Genomic DNA, 19075 nt, shown 5'->3' with positions numbered 1-19075 from the left:
GGAAAGGGCTTATCATAGCCACAAGCAAGGTATGTCCCTGAATGAATGGGACAAATCTCTAACCTTTCCACCACGAGCAGGGCAGCAAGCATAGTGTTTGATCAAACAAAACTTTCTCCAGCCCTTCAGTCTGGAGCTCCCTGTGTTCAACCAGTCACTCACTTTCTCATCACAATTTCCCCAGGAGCCAACAGCAAATTAGAGCCAAAGGGTCTGAGTGCTTTGTGTATGTAGGAGTCTGCACCTGGCAATCCCCAGCCAGCCTGCTGCAGTTCATCCACAGCAATGAATGAGCCTGGCCGATGCTCACTTGGGAAGCTGCAACGGGCACTTAATCTGGGAATGAGGGAAGGGAGATCCCTGCTCACTAAAGCAAAGGCTATCTTCACAAATGGCTCAAAGAGGTCGGTCCTTAAGCAGAGGACCTGCCAGCGACAGCCTAGAGGCACAACCCCAGGGGCAGGGCAAGGGCAGGTGGTGAAACCATAAAATGGATCCTGGAATTGTAAAGTAAATACTCAGCTGCATAGAGAGTTGGACCTCAATACCAGGTTGAACTGATCTGGTCTAACCTCATCCTATATAATAAAAGCATAATATGCAAATTGTCCCCTGGATCGGGAGTTCTTCCAGAAGTTTGACCGGGGGGAGGGGCCCGCTGGAGGAAGGGAGGGAGGCCCCGGTGGCAGCAGGTGGCCCAGGGAAGGGAGAAAGTACCTGGCCAGCTGCTGCCAGCTGCTAGGGACCCTACCAGTGCACAAATGTTGTGCACTGGGCCCCTAGTATGTCATAAAAGAAAACATTATCCTTGTACTTGTTATTTGCAGAGGCCTCAAAATGTACTTAGAAATAACTGTTATTAATGTATTAAATAACTACTATACTATGAGTTAATAACCATATGTTGGTAGATATTTTCCTAATCTGGAAAGGAAGATGAAAACAAGTAAGTCACCTTACCTAAAATTATACATTAGTAAATTGTCCTAGATCAAGTTCCCTCTTCTTGAGATGAGAATTATGTGCAAGTAATTTATAAAGTCAGAGCTCCCAGGAGAAACCTGTAATTGAGTGTGGTGCGGGGACAGGAGAGGGAATAAGATAAAGAGAAGCAAGGGTGAGGTTTTAAGTCAAGTCCTGATCTGAGAGGAGAGCACTGCATGGCTGATTTTGTCTCAGTCATACCACCTAAGTCAAGGGACCCAGGCTGACATAGTGATTGGTTAAGGGCCTCCAAATGTTGTAATTTCAGCATTTGGCAAAGTGGCAATCCGACGAAGAAGATTCATGGGTGGAGCCCATTGGTGGCAAAAGCAGACCTAATCTGGGAGAGGAATGCAGAAAGTATAGAAAGGGTCCATCTGAGAGGGCCTGAGCAGGGCACGGACAGAATACACTGCATAAGAACACACAGGAGGCCTCCAACTCAGCTCTGTCTTCATCCTAAACCCTTTCACCAGCTTCATTTGTTCTTGACAGTCACTTTGGGAAAAAGACAGGACAGCATGCATTTCCATCACTATTTAACAGGAAGGAACAACGCTCAGATTAGTAGCCAGCCCAAGGCCATGGAGCTGGTAAGTGGCCACCTAGCACACACACCCCAATTCTCTGACTCCAAATCCCCTTCCTTTTTCTCTAGAGCAGGCTGCTTTCTAGAGCAAAGCAGAGGAATGGCTTAGTGACATCACATAAGGGGTCCTGGAAGGCGTCCTTGCCACCATATATTCCCCCTGTGGAGTGCTTATCAATCCACAATTAGGAATATGTTCCTTTGGGTAAGTACTGCCTCTCCACAGGGCCTCTGGAAATGCCACCGCTGCACCACAGACATTTTCTGAAAATGCACATTGTGCACAGGAGTATGCACACAGGAATGAGACTTGTGCTGATGAATCTCAAGTCCCTGATAATGACACTGTGTGTAGAGCACTTAGTCAGGGGTCCTCAAACTACGGCCCGCGGGCCACATGCAAATACAAATATTGTATTTGTTCCCGTTTTGTTTTGTTTTTTACTTCAAAATAAGATATGTGCAGTGTGATAGGAATTTGTTCATAGTTTTTTTTTGTTTTTTTTTTTTAAATATAGTCCTGCCCTTCAACGGTCTTAGGAACAGTGAACTGGCCCCCTGTTTAAAAAGTTTGAGGACCCCTGACTTAGATCCTCAGAGTAACTATACGCAACAGGGGGTGAGGAGCTTTATCTTCATTTGAGTTGAGAAAACTAAGTCTGACAAAGGTGACTTCTCAACATGACATAATATAGAGTAGAAGAGCTGGGGTGGGGGGAGAGCCCTCAATTATCTTACCCATCTAGAAGACTGTCTTATCTATGAAATTTCTGAGCAAAGTATAATAGCTCTCGGTTTTCCCTGTGCAGAATTCTCTATTTGTCTGCTGCCTCTTAAGAATTGGAGAACAACAGCCTCTCATCCCAAACTAGTATGTCCTGGTGAGAGTGGGAAACCAGTGGTGGAGGCATTTCTACCACCACAGCACTGGGCTCCTGATCCCAGTTGCTAAGTCAGAGTACCCTACTCAACCTGTATTTGCTTACAAGAGACCACATGACAAGCAAGACAAAGCAGATTATTGGTATGGATGCTAGGGGAGAGGGTTTCTTTATTGCTGAAATTGCAAATACTAAGAGGCATGTAAATTTCAATCTTTCAAAACTTTCTTTCAAATCAGAGAGAGGGACCTTGCCTGGAAATGAAGCCAATGCAGAAGAAAAGGGAGATAAAGAAGTAAGAGATGTAAGGAGGCAAGGATGAAGGGATGACAAGAGGAAGGGAAGGAAGGAAGAAAGAGAGATAAAGAGAACTGTTGGGATCTCCTGGAGCCAAGGCTGAAGTTAAACCTAACCTTAGATTTCCTAATTACATGAAACATTTCATTCTCTTGTTTTTAAGACAAGTTTGAGTTTAGTCCCTGCCATTTACAACCAAAAGAGTTATTACAAACAATTTGCTACATAACTGTCAGTCAGATATAGACATACCCACACACATTTATCTATGGGTATAATATCAACATAGTAAGAGTCCAATCAATTATAAAGCAATGTTTTTAAAAGAATCATTTCCTTGAATGACATTGTAACATACTGAAAAACTACTGGCAATATGCAATAGTAAAAGGTGGTATAAAGGACCTCCAAAGACGTGACTCCAACTTCAAGTGCATAGATAGACAGAGAGCCACCTCCATTACACACCAGCTATGCCACCTCGGGCAAATATTTTTGTCTTTCTAAGGGTCAATCTTCTCATCAACAAAATAGGACATCTGTCTGTCTCTCTCACACACTAGATGTGAGAATGTTCAGGAAAAAGATGAAAAGGTACTATATCAACTTTAAAATACTGTATAGGTATAAGGGATTGATTACTGAGGCTACCTAACTTACCCTATTCTAAAGTGTGTCTACGTGTGTGTGTGCGCACATGGATATGTGTGCCCACATAGATGAGTGTTCTGTGGGTATAGATACGGAATGAAATCGCACTTCAATAATTGCTCTCTCTTGTCACTCTTTACCTTTGATGGAGTAAGTACTCAGGGTGTTTGTTGGTTTGCACTGGTGCTTCCTGAGTGATTTCCTCCATCAAGCATCATAGCAGAAAAACAATAATGGACTTTGACAGACTCTGAGTTAAAGCTGTCTGAGTCGTTCAATACAAAACTCAATTCTATATGTACTATTTCATCCTCAAATGCAAATGCTCCTGACAGCATGTCTTAGTGGCTTTTAAAAGTCTGAAAAAATGCATGCTGTCTGTTAGATTCTGCCTCTTTAAAATCCAGGTTACTGAGATCAGTAACTGGGGTGTCTTCCTCTCTCCCTCATCAGTCCGTCAGCCTTGCCAGTCCAGCTTCATGGATCCTTCCCCATCAGCATAGCCAATTCCTGAATTCAGTCCATCGACACCAGAATGATTTGTTTCTAAAACAATTATTTGACCATGACACTCCATAGCTGAAAACTCTGTAATAATTCCCTCTTATATATCAAATCAAGTATTGAGCTCTTAGATATAAACAAGATTCTTCTTGATTTGGTCACACATTTATCTCTTCAGCCTTTTTTCTTGCTTCTACCCCATAAGCACCTTCTGTTCTACCCATACAAAAACTGAATTTAAAACTTCCCAACAAACTGCCAAGCTCTCTCACAGTTCTACCCCCTTACACTATTGTTTCTTCTGCATGGAACTTCTCACACTCTTCTCAATCATAGCTTTGTTTGAAAGTATTAAATCATTGAAAGAGAATGAACTCAAGCATTGGCTTGATTGTAAAGCTTTTCCTGAACATACCACCTCTTCACTCCAGCCCTTTGGAGCTCCACTCTGCATTATTATCACCACAGCTAATATTTATAGAATGCTTACCATGTTCCAACTATAGTACTGAGCACTTTACATAAGTTAATGTCATTTAATCTTCTCAACAACACAATGAAGTATATATTATTTTTATTCCCATTCTATAAATGGGAAAAATAAAATGGAGGAATAATATTTAATTTTCTGAACTCACAGAGGTAATCAGTGGTTAAACCAGGATTGGAATCTAGGTAGTCAGACTCTAGCACTCATGTGCATAATGCCCATCATAGCTCACTGTACTATTGATGTATTTCTATTATAGCATTTATTACATTGTGCTTTAATTATTAGCATGTCTGTTTCACTTTGAAAGAGCCTTGAGGTGACTGTGAATCCATATTTAAGGTCAGACATGTCTTCATTTAATCAATCACTCAGCTGGTGAAGGCAAAATCTAAAAGTGACAAGTAGAACATGTGCTAAAGGATAGTGCAATGAGGCAGATAAGGACAGGATGCTCCGAAGACACGAAAAGCAGGTTCTGAGAAGAGAATAAAGGCATTTTAGGGAGAAGGAATAGCATGGGCAAAGGCATGGGGTCTGAGAAACTACCAAAAAGTTGAAAAGTCCTTTCCTGAATTTGTCTTGCTGTTGGATCCATAGCCCTCCTGCAGATGCATTCTGACCCTCCAGGCCTCCTGGGCCCCTGGGAATGGAGAAAGCAGTCCCAGGCTCTACTTTCAGCAGACACACCCTCTGATGGAAGAGGGGAAGGCTTTATGGAATGCATGTGTGAAGTCAACTTGCACTCAGAGCCACTCCTCAGCACAGAGAGTGCTCCCCAATGTGTCATTACTAACCACGTAGGCTTGAAGAGATTACTTAACTTTCCTAAGTCTGTCTCCACATCAAGTTGATATTGCATTGCATGTTCTCTGTTTGGGGACTAAAATTTGAACCTAAATCAGGAAGGAAGTCTGATCCTGGTACACAGGAGAGTGCGTGAAGGATTGGCTTAATGAGAAGCTCATTCATTCATTTGTTTGTTTGGTTGGTTATCAAATAAGGTTTTTGTGCTCAGTCCCTGGGCACAAATCAGAGACAGAAACAGACCAGTCCTGTATCTTGAAACATAATGGGAAAGACAAGCATTTAGCAAACAACATTGAAGAGTATGAAGTGATTTCATAGGAGATTCATAAGGTACCTTGGAGTATTCAGCAAGGAGACCTGACTTCTTCCAGGCATCAGAGAAATCCTCCTTGATTAAGAAGTGGTCCTGTTTAAGCCAAACCCTGAGGGGTGAGAGGATCAGCCAAGTAAAGATGGGAATGGAAAGCGCATTGCAGATGGATAAAATAGCGCATGTAAACCCAAGTCTAGAGAAGACATAGAGTTCATATGTCTAGAGTTCTCATAGCCTAGAGTTCTCAAGGAAGTGAAAAAAAGTCCAGTTCAGAGTACTAGAAGGACAGCAGCATACGCAAGACTGAAAGGGGTGACAGGGATGAGATGAGAAGGCTTGTAAACCAAGTTGAGGAATTTGGGCTTTCATGTTACTTAGTGAGACTTTGTACCCTCACTGCTTTTTTTTTTTTTCAAACATTCCACCATCCCAGTGACCTGACCAGCTGGCTCTTTGACCATATATGACTACAGACAGTCATCAGGGCTCAGTATCTCTCTTTTATCCAAGGGACTAATATGATTCATATTAAGAAAAGGCTACCCTTTTATTCCAATTATCTAAACAATGAAAAAAGAAGCTTCCTTCATTAAATTTAGAGAAATAGACACATACCTATAACCCCTTACAGAAGGCAGACTGGATTATATACCTGACAGAGGTACAAATGAACTTCATATAGGGTATAAGTAAAACTATTCATTGCAACTTGGAAAGGATTTGGAATCTAAAGGAAAGTAGCATTGAGCTAGCTGTGGGGTGTTGGTGGGGACAGGGAGGATGGCATTGTAAGCTTAGTCACAAATTAAACAAAGCCACACTGATGAAGGGCCTTCTAGAGCTTTCAAGGACAGGTAGTAATTGTCTATGCCCAGAGTTCTGAGTACACAAAGTGAGGGGAGGTCAAGACCGTACATGGATTAGAGGGTGAGCAAATATCCTGAACAAAATCAGAACACTGGCAACTCATGAAGTGTAATAGTCAAGAGAATGAACTTTGCCATCCAAAAACCTTGAGTTCCAGTTCTGGTTTTATCATCTTTTAGTATATAAATTAACCTCTTGTAGTTATATCCCAAATAGAAATGATGGTAGTACCTGCCTCAGAGAACCAATGCAAGGATTAAATGAGAGATCAATGTAAAGCTTCTGAAACATGTAACGTCTTTTAAAAAGTTAGATTTTTTTTTTAAAAAAAGGTAGGTATTATCATTGTCTAGAAAAAAATGCTTTTTCCTGGTGTTACATTTGTTGCATACCCTTAGGAGCATAAAAATTAAATTTTTTCTGTGGTCTGTTGAATAAACTGTCTTTATGGAAAGTATAAAATGAAATTAAATTTAGATTTATGTAGAAAGTACTTATGGCATTTTGTGTGCAAGAAAAGAAAGTCAAGTGCATTGAAGGTGAAAGTGATAAAAAGTTAACAGCAACCAAAATTTTCTGAGCATTTATGATGCCTCATATGTCAATCACAGGTAACTAGTTCTTAATTGTCCTGTGCACCCTATATCAAGAACGACACTGAATCAACCCAAATCACAGAGGTTTTGCTTTTTGTAATACAGAAAATACCACTTCATTTAAAGTAGTTTGGAAAAGAGGAAACCTTAGAGGAGTTTCCTCAAGCCCAGAGCAGAGAGAGAAGCCTTCTAGTGTAGTAAGAGAGTGAGGATTTCTATTTAAAATGAAGGGGAAGCTGGGTGATAGCATGTCAAAAAGTCAACATCTCAGGGGCAAGAGATTGGGATTGTGCTCAGTTCTTCACTGAAAACTAGAGGACAGCGTGAGAGGCAACACACAAGGTAGTCCCTTAGCACATGGGGTAAAAACAGTCACAAAATCAGGAGAGCCTGAGTCAGCATTTGCAAAGCTCCCCAGCTCCAATGTTGTGAGAAACATAGAGTTTCCCCCTTGGCCCAAGGTGGATGCTGTGACCAGAGCAAAGCAACATGGAAGATGAGCGCTAAGAAGGGCTGCTTCAACCGTTAGCCAGGAGCATCCTCAGCACCAGTGAGAAGAGGTGGAGACAGCAGGGAAGCAGGAGAACCACCGGAGCTTGCCAGAGGCCAGAGAAGACACCAATCACAAACATGGGCCTCTAGGCCAATGGCAGGGCAAAACAACAACATTGCGTGGAGATGGGAAGAACCAGAGGGCAGTAAAAGGGGCTGTGGAGCTAGGCCCCTTCCACCTGCTGCAACAGTGACACCAGCCCCCATCTCACAAACTTAGATAACACCTTGGAGGAGAACAAGGGAGGAGGCTGGATTTAAAGAAGGAGTATTACCTAAAAGGACTAAATCTTCCAAAGCCATTATTTAAATTGGAGAGGACTGAGAGATCAGTAATTAGAAATGTTGATTCCCCCCAACACACACGCATGCACATAAGCACACGCACACACACATACACACACAAACACACACACACACAAAACACACTTCTTTCCAGCTCCCCAATAACATGGGCTTTTGAGAAAGATTAAATCAGTTATAAAAAATAAAGTCAATCTTCTCTGAGTCATAGTAAGAATAAAACCATGACCCTGAAACATGCAATATCTCACCTTTATAGTGGGTCTGTGAGATGGACACTACCCCACCCTTATTTTACAGATGAATAACTGAGGCTTTATGAGGTTTTTTAGTCAGTTGCCCAGTGTCAACAATCCGGACTCCATCCAATACCTTACTGATGCTAAAGTTATCTTTCTAACCGCTATGCCAAACTAAAGGTTAAACTCCAACTGTGGAAGAGATTGAATATCAGTCTACAGACTTTGCACTTCACTTTGTAGAAACAGAGAGAAATAAAAAGTTTTGCAGCAGGGAGGGAGATTGTTATATTTGAGGTTTAGAAGACTCACTCTCAAGGCAATATATGGAAGAGAATTAATGAGTAGAGACTAATGCATGAAGTTCAGCTTAAAAGGTTTACAAAAAGTAGAGTGAGAATGAAAATCCAAGCCTTTTTAATGTAAACATCAGTGGATTTTCCTCTGAGTCAATCTGCCTCAGAAAGATGACCTCCAAATTTGGAGACAGAAGGAATGCAAGTATGGAGGTAACCATCTATTGAATGATGGGGAGGTGTATCAGTATAGAAAGATAATATTCAAATTGGTTTTGGATACATGCTTTCCCTAAACATCTCCTTGAAAATAAATAGGATTCCATAATTTCCAAGAAACTACTTCCAAACCTCTTGATACTTCAAAAAGCCTCATCATTGTTATGATGTATATCTCAATTAATATTTTCTCAGCATGACTATTGTATTGCTTCAATTATTTTTAAACTTTAAAACGTAAAGGTCCTATTTAAACTAGCTCATGAACTTAACTGAAAGGTTTTGTAAAATTCTTGTAATCACTTTGGAAAGATTAGAAAAATATTTTTAACAGATAGATTACCTGCCTTTAAATAAGTCCTAGGAAAAGAGCCTTTACAGTTATTAATAAAGTCAAGACATACTCCACTAAAATTATCAACAGGAAAGCAAAGATAGTGATAAATTGATCACTTGGTTCAATTCAATCCAATTAAATAAATTGTTATTGAACACCTACCTCATGCAGGGCACTCTGCTAGGTAATAGGATTATAAGAAGGCTTGAGATAAAGTTTCTGTCTCCTAGGACTCAGAAATCTATCTTGCCACAGAAAGAACATGGCTTTTACAGCCGTACTATCCTGGCTTTGAATCCTGGCTCTGAAGCCCCCACTTCTCTTTTAAAGCAGTCAAAGTAACATACCTACTACACTTAACTTTCACAGTTACTATGACAATTCTAACAAAGTAGGTAAATGCCAATACATGTAAGCTATTAGTTAGTCTTAGTAAGTAAGACTAGTTTAGAACAACTATAACAAATGGCCCTGTAATAGAAAAGTTATAATTTTTAAAGAAACAGAGATATGATGGGGTTTTTTTAAAAGAGGCATTTTGCCCTGGCCATTGTGGCTCAGTTGGTTGAGCATCATCCCATCCTGTGCACTGAGAGGTCACCGGTTTGATTCCCAATCAGAGCACATACCCAGGTTGGCAGCCCATTGATGTTTCTCTCTCCTTTTCCCTTCCTCTCTCTCTTAAATCAATAAAAACATATTTTTTTAAAACAGGCATTTTTAAGAGAAGAAATGGGTAGATATTGAAAGTTTTTTCTCAGTCCTCCAATAAATATTGTTAGATAGTAGACAGCCTAAATAAAAAAGGAAACTAGACATTTATCAAACCAACTACATTCTCATGTTGTAGTATGTCATCCTAACCACAACCCTGTGAGAATATATTATTTTGTCTATCTAACATATAAGGAAACAGACTGAGCTAGCAAGACCACACAGCTAGCAAGTAGCTGAATAGAATCCAAACCTCTATGTACCCAGTGCCTTGCCTCCCTGTACCTCCTCCCAGCCTCTCTGGAGATGCCTGGAGCTTGCAGGCAGTGTTCCATAAACATGTGTTGATTGGAGTGGAACTGAAGGAGCATGCTGGATGCACAAGGAGTATAGAGAAGCTACCCAGCTAGAGAGGTTGGAGAATTCAACAAGATTTGAAAATCTTTGGCATAAAGAAGGCAGGAAGTTACAAGGGACTGATATAGATCTGAATGGACCCACCCATTTCCAAGTTCCAAAATTGGAATGTTGGTGAATGGATGCTTCCGTAATCCTCTTTCAAAAGCAGAAAAGAGAGCAAGAGTGTTTTTTAGTATACAAGTATACTGTCAAAATTAATGTGGCCTAAGATGATATAGGTGTTTTGTTTTGTTTATTTTTTTGTTTTTAGCAGCCATGTCTATTTACTGAGCCTGATGGTATGTGCAAGTTTTATTTAATCAACATGTTTTTAATTGACCAAGAAAAAGAAAAACACAATCCTGACATTTTCCAGTCTTTAAGAGATACTTACAGAAAAGACTTCCCATTTCAGACTGTGACTAGGGTTAAAGAGGTGTCAGAATTGTTTCCTAAATAAGGATGACAAGTAAAATGTTTTCTCTTCGGTGACTCAAGAGGAACCAAGCGACTATCTAAAGAGCAAATCCATCCTCCGTGTGGCAGCTCTTTTCTTCCCCATTTGTTTTCCTTCTCTCGGCATCACAAATGGGATCCAACTTTCAGAGGCAAGTTCTCTAGGAAAGAAAACTGATTAAAATGAAGAGGCTTCCCAAGAAAGAAATGCTTCTATTGGGATCACAATTTCTTAAAGAAAATAAATGAATAAATCACCCCAGGGATCTGCACTGCTGGTTTAATATTTTTGAACTGAGGCTTTCTGAGATTTTGTCAAGATTTATTAAAAAGCTTTAATATATGAGAAACATCTAACCTGCACAGACTATGGCTCCTCCTTAAGATATTGCCTTAATAACAGTGAAGAGGGTGCTCATTATCCCCAACTGAGGTACCTGCAGAAACACACTATGAACTAGAACCACACAGAACATTAGCCTCATCATCTGTAAGGACAAGGACAAAGAAAGCACCGAAATGGTTGTGTAAGAGAATTAATTCCAAATCCTTAATAGCAGGCAGGGGAATAAATAAATTGGGAAAGAATAAAGTTATAAAATTAAGGTAAAACATTTAGAAGCAAAATAACAGCTTTTATCTTTTTTATTTGGGATTAAAAGAAATATAATAAGTACTAGAGGCCCGATGCATGAATTTGTGCACCAGTGGGGTCCCTCTGCCCGGCCTGCAGGATCAGGCCAAAACTGGCTCTCCAACATCCCCCGAGGGGTCCCAGTTTGTGAGAGGGCACAGGCCAGGCTGTGGGACCCCACCGGTGCACAATCAGGGCTGGGGAAGGAGGCAGGAGGTTGGCCAGCCAGGGAGGGACCGTGGGAGTGCTCTAGGGCGTGTCCAGCCCATCTCACTCAATCCCAATCAGCCGGACCCCAGCAGCAAGAAAACCTACCAATTGGAGCATCTGCCTCCTGGTGGCCAGTGCACATCATAGCAACTGGTCAACCTGTCAACTATCTGCCCCCTGGTGGTCAGTGCACGTCATAGCAAGCGATTGAGCGGCCTTAGCATATCATTAGCATATTACACTTTCATTGGTTGAATGGATGACCGAACAACCAGACTCTTAGCATATTAGGCTTTTATTATATAGGATTATGTAACTAGGCCAATTATGCACAAAATTTCCTCAGATCTTGTTTTCAAACACTAATCATTTATTGTCCAGGAAATGCTAAGTATTGGAAATACAAAGAAAAATAAGACAAGCTTCCTGATTCTTCTAGCTCTAACTTGTGAGTGACATAAATCAAGAAATTATAATATGGCATATTACCACCAGTAGGTGGGTGGGCCTGGCTCCAAAGGCTCTTTCCATGAAAAACCTGTACAGTTTGTGTTCAGGCTTCTCTACTTTTTCTTTTATGTATTATTTTCCTCTTCTCAGACATCACCTTACCACAGACTCCCAGAACTCTTCATTGCTAGTTTGGGAGAATTGGATGACCACATGATGAGCAGATCTCCAATTTGCAGTCACAATTTCCAGGCTCTAATCCTGATTTATCACTAATAAGCTGTGTGATTCTGGGTGAGTCATTTTTTTTCCCCTCTCTGGACCTTTATTTCTTGTAAATAGAGAGAAGGTCTGAAGAGTCTCTGGGGGCCCTTCCAGGTCTCATATTCCACGATAGGCTCTATACCCACCAGGAATATTTGAAGAGAAACAGTAGTGCTGGATGAGAAAGCAGTAACTCTCTAATGATGGAATTCCAGGTACTGCTGCCCCTTGGGGAAATAGATTTGAGACTGAGGCTACTAGGTTTATGTGACACAAATCAATTCAATAAGCATTTGAAGAGTGTCTAGGGTGGGCCAGGTGAAGAAATAGCCTCTGACTTCAAGAAGCTTTGGTTTCAATGGCAGGAGCAGACTTGTAAATAGGCAATAGCCATATGGAAGAATAAGTACTGTGAGAGGGGGAAGCGTTCTAGAGTTTTAGTAAAGGCTTTCCAATTAAGTTGAAAAAGAAGGAAGACCTTCTAGGAGAAAAAGGGTGAGTGGGAATGTCTTCCAGGCAGAAGCAGTAGATAAAAGGCTTAGAAGTTCAAATGAGCAGGATGCCTCTAGAAGTTGCAAGTCACTCAGTGTGGCTACAGCCCAGGGTCCACACTGCAAAGAAGCAGTACATAAGCTGGAAAAATGGGCAGGAGCCAGAAAACCGAGAATCTTGTGTCTCATGCGAAGGAGTTTAGGCATCATCCTGTGGATCCCAAGGGACAATTAAAAGGTTGAAGCAGAGATGGTTTTCCATAAGTAACTGCTCCCTCATTCACATCTTGGACCCATTTGTCTCTCTCAGATAAACCTACAACTGGGGACCAGTCTGCATGCCCTTTCCAGTCTGTTCTTGAAAATCTTCTCAGCTGCACCTTCCATAACCGTGTCCCTCAGATTCTGTTATGCAAACCCCGGGAGATTTCACTCTGTACTAGCTAAGCATTTCTGCTTGGGCTGCTTCCCAAGCAAGACAGCCAGAGCTGCAGCACAAGCTCCGAACAAACTCTGCAGCTCCTGAATTATTCAGGGCGCTATTAAAATGAGACTCATGACTCACAGGGCAAATTAATTTTAATTTTTAAACAGGCAACATTTTAAACTGTTCATTTCCTTGAAATGTATCCGCCCTGGCATTTTTATCATCAGAAGAGTAAGTAAAACTCATAGGGGAAAGAGAAAGGAGAACGGGCATGCCCTAAACCGGGCCTCTCGAATGTCCAGACAGGAGCCCTCAGAGTGAGCGAGTCACATCCACTATTCTCGGAGGGTATGTGTGTTGAAAATCCAGTGTCAGTCTAAGAAATTCACTACCAGAAAAGCCATTCTTTGCTCTGCTTTTGTCATAATAACATGTGGTCAGCAGCCTGAAACTCCAGCACCTTCAGGCAGGGTTCTTGAACTCTGCAGCTTTTTCCACAGAAAAGCAAGAGGAAGTGGAGTCCATGGCCTAGGTATTGAGGCCTAAGGACATTCCTCTGAACTGTACACTGCTCTCTAGGACAAGGACCATGTGTTACTATCCTTCGTTCGGTTCCCAGCACCTTAAAAGCAGCTGCTCAGTTATGCTTTATGCTACTGAACTGAATTTCATATGGAAATTCAAATCGTCAAATAGGGGGTATCCTCTGTTTTTTCTTTTGTTCTGTACTATCTCTGCTCCCAAGGACTAGTAGTTTAAGTGTCCTTGGGATGCCCAGTGACCCCAAGAACAAAATTAAATGCCACCACCGCTACCTAAACTTTGCCTCAAAAATGACCAGATTCTGTTTCTCTTGTCATCTAGACATTTAAGAAGATCAGTGTGGCTGCCTGACCTGCCTAAACTGAAATCAAGGAGCCCAAGTTAGGGTTAGGGTAAGACTGGGACCCAGCTTTTTCCCTCCCAAGCTAGGGCTTTTACCACCACACTCCATGGCCCGATGGAATCAGGAAGTATCTCAGCCCAGCCAGCGTGGCTCCGTGGTTGAGCATCGACCTATGAACCAGAGGTCATGTTTCGATTACCCGTCAAGGCACATGCCTGGGTTGCGTTTTGATTCCAGGTACAGAACATGCAGGAGGCAGCCAATCAATGATTCTCTCATCATCACTGATATTTCTATCTCTCTCTCCTTCTCCCTTCCTGTCTGAAATAAATAAAAATATATTTTTTTTAAAAAAAGAAAGTCTCTGAGATACTCACCTGGCTTCTTTCCTTACCCCTTGCCCTTTTCCTTCCTGGTTGTGAGTAATCACAAAATAAAGAAAATAAACCCCCTCATTAATGGCTCACTGCTCTGAGAGGCAATTTATATACACTCTAATATTATATCCTTTCAGTAAGTCTGTGAGGAAGAATTTTTAATTGACATACAATGACATAAAGTATTATTTTAGTTTAAGGTAATGACATAAAGATTTGATATATGTATACATTGTGAAATGATCACCACAATGAATTACATCCATCACTTTGCATAGTTACTAATATTTTCTTGTAATGAGAAATTTTTTTAAAATATATTTTACTGATTTTTCAGAGAGGAAGGGAGAGTGATAGAGAGTTAGAAACATTGATCAGCTGCCTCCTGCATACTCCCTACGGGGGATGTGCCCACAACCAAGGTACATGCCCTTGACCGGAATCGAACCTGGGACCCTTCAATCTGCAGGCCGACGCTCTATCCACTGAGTCAAACTGATTAGGGCTGTGATGAGAAATTTTAAGATCTACTCTTGGCAACTTTAAAATATATAATACAGTATTGTTAACTATAATCACTGTGCTGTACATTGCATCCTTAGAATGTATTTATCTTATAACTGGAAGTGTGTACTTTTTGACCTCCTTTACCCATTTTGCCAACACCCTAGCCCCCCACCCCCATGGGCAATCACCAATCTAATTCTTTGTTATCTATAAGCTTGTTTTTATTTTATTTATTTAGATTCCATATATAAGTGAGGTCATACAGTATTTTTCTTTATCTCTGACTAATTTCACTTATCATGCCAGGAAGAATTTTTTATACCTATTTTATATCTGAGAAAAATTGAGACTGAACAGGATTAATTAGTAAACCTAAGGCCACACAGAAAACCAGTAGCAGTACTAAGACTGTAACCTTTGTATGTCCAACTCCACAGTTCTTATTCTTTCTACTCTACTGAGGAGGTTTGGGGGGGGGGGGGAGGTTGGGGTAAACTTACTGAATGAGTAGGGAGTCTTTTATTTCACACACTCACAGCCTATGTGACATTTCTTGACAATGGTGTCCCTCGCCTCTAAACACAAAAGATTTCTCATTCTCTGCCTATCTGTGTTTCATCCCAATTTCTCAGACTCAAGAAAGTTCTTCCCCATGGCACCACGGGACAGACATTCACTAGCATTTTGGGAAGTGTTCAGAAAGGCAGCTCTGTTCATTTCTATTCTACACACTCTTAGTGCTTCTCTCATTTCCAGACCCCTGACAAGGTCTTAACTAAGGGCCTCATCATCTTGAGTACTTGATGGCTTCCTAATTGGTCTCTCTGCCTCCTGTCCTTCCCCCTTTCAATCCATGCTCCACTCTGATTTCAAAGATGTGGCTTCAAAATGTAAATATGAACATGTCACTCACCTGCTTAAAACCCCTCAGCTACTTGATCACATCTGATGTAAGCAGGATGTGTAAGGCCTTCCTGTTCTGGCCTCTGACTACTTCCTTATCACTTGCTACTTTTCCTACCTCCATTCTTAAACCATATGCTCTGACCTTATCAACAAGCCACCATTTTCCATTCTACAGCACACCTGTACATTTTACACATACTGCAACACACACACACACACACACACACACACACACACACACACACACCTCCAATTAGTAAACTCCTAATCATTCCTCAAAACCTATAATAAGTATAGTTCTTTCATGAAGCTTCCCATGATCATTGCATATCACTCCCACTTGGCCACCCACTGTTCTTTGTACATCCCTAAATTATAACCTATGTCAGTCTGTCATTTCAGAATTCTCTTTATTTTTACTCATGAGACTATGTGTTCTTTAAGGAAAGAGAGAGGCTGTATCTTATTCATCTTTGAATCCAGTTTGAACATACCGAGTACTCAGCAAGCATTTGAAAAATGAATGGGTTGAATAAATAGTTTAATAATTAATATAACAAGTAATGGTATCAGGGTAGCTAAATTCTACTCTCAGTTCTCTCGGTAACTTTCTGTGTTAAAACATTAATCAGCCTTCTAAATATTTTTATCCTCCATATAAACAATTTTCTATATGAAAAAAAAAGCCCCATTTCCCCTGCTCCCAAGGCCCTGGTAACCATCATTCTAGTCTCTGTTTCTATAAGTTCAGCTTTTTCAGACTCCACATGTAAGTGATATCACACAATATCTATCTTCGTCTGTTAGATTTACTTCACTTAGCATAATGCCCTCAGGGTCCATCCATGATGGAGATGTTAGCTAACACTCCAGTGTTAGTCACAGTGCAATATATACGTGTATCAAATCAACACAATGTACACCTTAAACTTACACAATGTTATATATGTCACTTATATTGCAGTGAAGCTAGAGGAAATAAAGTATAATAAGATTTTAAAAAATAAAAACAGTAAGTACTGCAGGCTCTGAAGTAGGGGCTGATAATACTGGTATCAATACATATGAGCCTGCCTTCAACAGAAAACTAGGATCTATTGGAAGAAATGGACTTTTAATTAATTAAATATATTAAGCTGTGTCAAATGGGTTGACAAAGAGCAGTGGGCACACAAGAGGAGATATTGAACATGCACACACAGTTGCCCTGGGAAGGTCAGAAAGGCTTCCCAGAGGAGGTGATATGGGAGCTGCACCCAGAAGGATAAGTAAGAGTTTTCCAGATGGGGAAGGGCATTCCAGGGGAGGTGAACAGCATGGGCAAAAACACTAAAAGGTGAAAGAAGCTCAGAGTGGAAGAATATAAACACTCAGTTATGTCTCTTAGTCCAAAAACGTTAGAGATGAAGTAACTGAAAGGAAAGGAAAATATTCTCTGGTTCCCCTGAGGCTCATCACCAGCCTCTTAAAGGACCACAATCCCCCACCACCAGCCCCAGGCACTGCTGCCCTGCACTGCTCTGAGTCCAGGTTTCCTGGTCAAAGAAGTGATGAGACACCTCTTGTTCCCGGCGCACCGCAGCTTCTTTTCATGGGAAGCTGCACAGCCCAGCAAACAAGACCCTCCTCCTCAGAGGCCCCAGTGTCCCAGGGAGGCTGTTCACAGAAAAGCAATTTTATCCATGTTAATTCTTTGCAGTGATAGACATGAAACAGTTGGTTTAACGTGTTCCTTAAATTGCTTCTAAACAAAGCGAAGGAAATAAACACTTACTGCTTAGTTGTTAAAGTTTTCAATAACATTTATAACTTCCTGTACCCTCAAATTGAAGACTGCAAGTAGGAAGCTGAGAAAAAAAAAAAAAAAGATCCGCTGCTTATATAGCTCTTACTGTGTTCTGGTTATGATTGTAACTGCCTCACGAACATGAATTCGCTTTGGTCCTCACTACAGCCCAAGGAGGGAAGCACTGTTGTTGTCTTACTTCACAGGTGAAGAAACAGGCTCCGGGAGCTGGTTCCTCACCGACTTGCTGATAAGTGGTGAAAACTGGCATCTGAACTGAGGCAGGAGATGCTGCACGCTTGGCTGTTAGGAATATGACAGACTGCCTCATGATACCCTAGACACGATCGCTCCATCATATTACATGCCCTCTGTTATGGCAAAATTGTATCATTTGGAGATAGGATATGTGGCCAAATGGTTGTAACCAATACAAGCTACAGGGGCTGTCAAGGAGATAGTGAGAACAACCCTCAATGTATTTATGGCTCGGGACTGGCTCAACCCAATATGATGACTAGCTTCACCTAACAGTAACCCCTAGCCTTATTACACACTAGCTTTAACACATTAGCATGTTGACACATTAGACCAGAAGCAGAAAGTCCATATAGAGACACGGAATGGCCAACAGGGCTCCTCCAACAATTCTCCACCCCTTTTCTGGGAAGATCCTGAATATTCCTGCCACTCATGAATGCCCTACTCTACAATTAAATGAGCCTCAATTTAAAAAAAAAAAAGTAAATCCCACTACGGAAGGGTTCCTCTGCCTATGGAGTAGCCATTCTTTATCCCACTGCTTTACTAATAAACTCATTTTCACTTTAAACTCTATGTTGGCTCCCATTTGAATCCTTTCCTACGGGAAGCCAAGAACCCACAGTGGGTGGCAGACCCTTGGGTCCCTTGACTCCCAAATGCCTGCATCAATTTAATCTTCATGACAGCCTCTATTATGAATTCAAAGCTGGGGCTTGGAAAGGATAGCTGACCTAATGTTACACAGCTGGTAAGTGAAAGACTTAGAGTTGTACTTGAAAGCCATCTAACTTAAAAGTCATGCCATGGTGTCTGTCTCTATAAATGCTGAGAGTTTACAGGAAGAGCACTGGTTAACATGAGCAGAAGGCCTGACTTCCCCGAGTGACACTACCTGATAGAACTGAAAAAATCTGAAACTGAGACTTCATTAAACAGTGAGGGCTTTTGCCCGGATCAGTGGTTGTCAAACAGTGCTCCTTGAAGCCCCTGGGCTTCTTCGGTGAGGAACATCAAGTCCTTCACATAATCCCCTGCGTTAGTCAGTTTTTGTGGCAGTGACAAACAATTCTAAATCCCTGGGCTTCACAACAACAAAACTGTATTTCACTTTACATATACTCTGGACCATAAAATTAGCAAAAACTGTATCATCTCTAAAATTATAAATTCAGTCTCCTACTCACCAACCACTAACTCCTACCCTCTTTCAGCTTTAGTACCTCCATATCAGTTATTCAACCTCATCGAGATCTCTAATCCACTGATTCCTCCACCTTTGATCTACCTTGAGCCTTCTACCATGTATACCACAGCTCAGATCCATAGCCCATGGTTATTATCAAGCTCATATTAGTATCCTTAACTCCCTTGTCTCC

The sequence above is a fragment of the Myotis myotis genome, unplaced genomic scaffold (assembly GCF_014108235.1).
Source record: "Myotis myotis isolate mMyoMyo1 unplaced genomic scaffold, mMyoMyo1.p scaffold_m19_p_10, whole genome shotgun sequence".
Lineage (NCBI taxonomy): Eukaryota > Metazoa > Chordata > Mammalia > Chiroptera > Vespertilionidae > Myotis > Myotis myotis.
The sequence above is the reverse complement of the archived record's forward strand: the minus strand, read 5'-3'. Positions refer to the sequence as shown.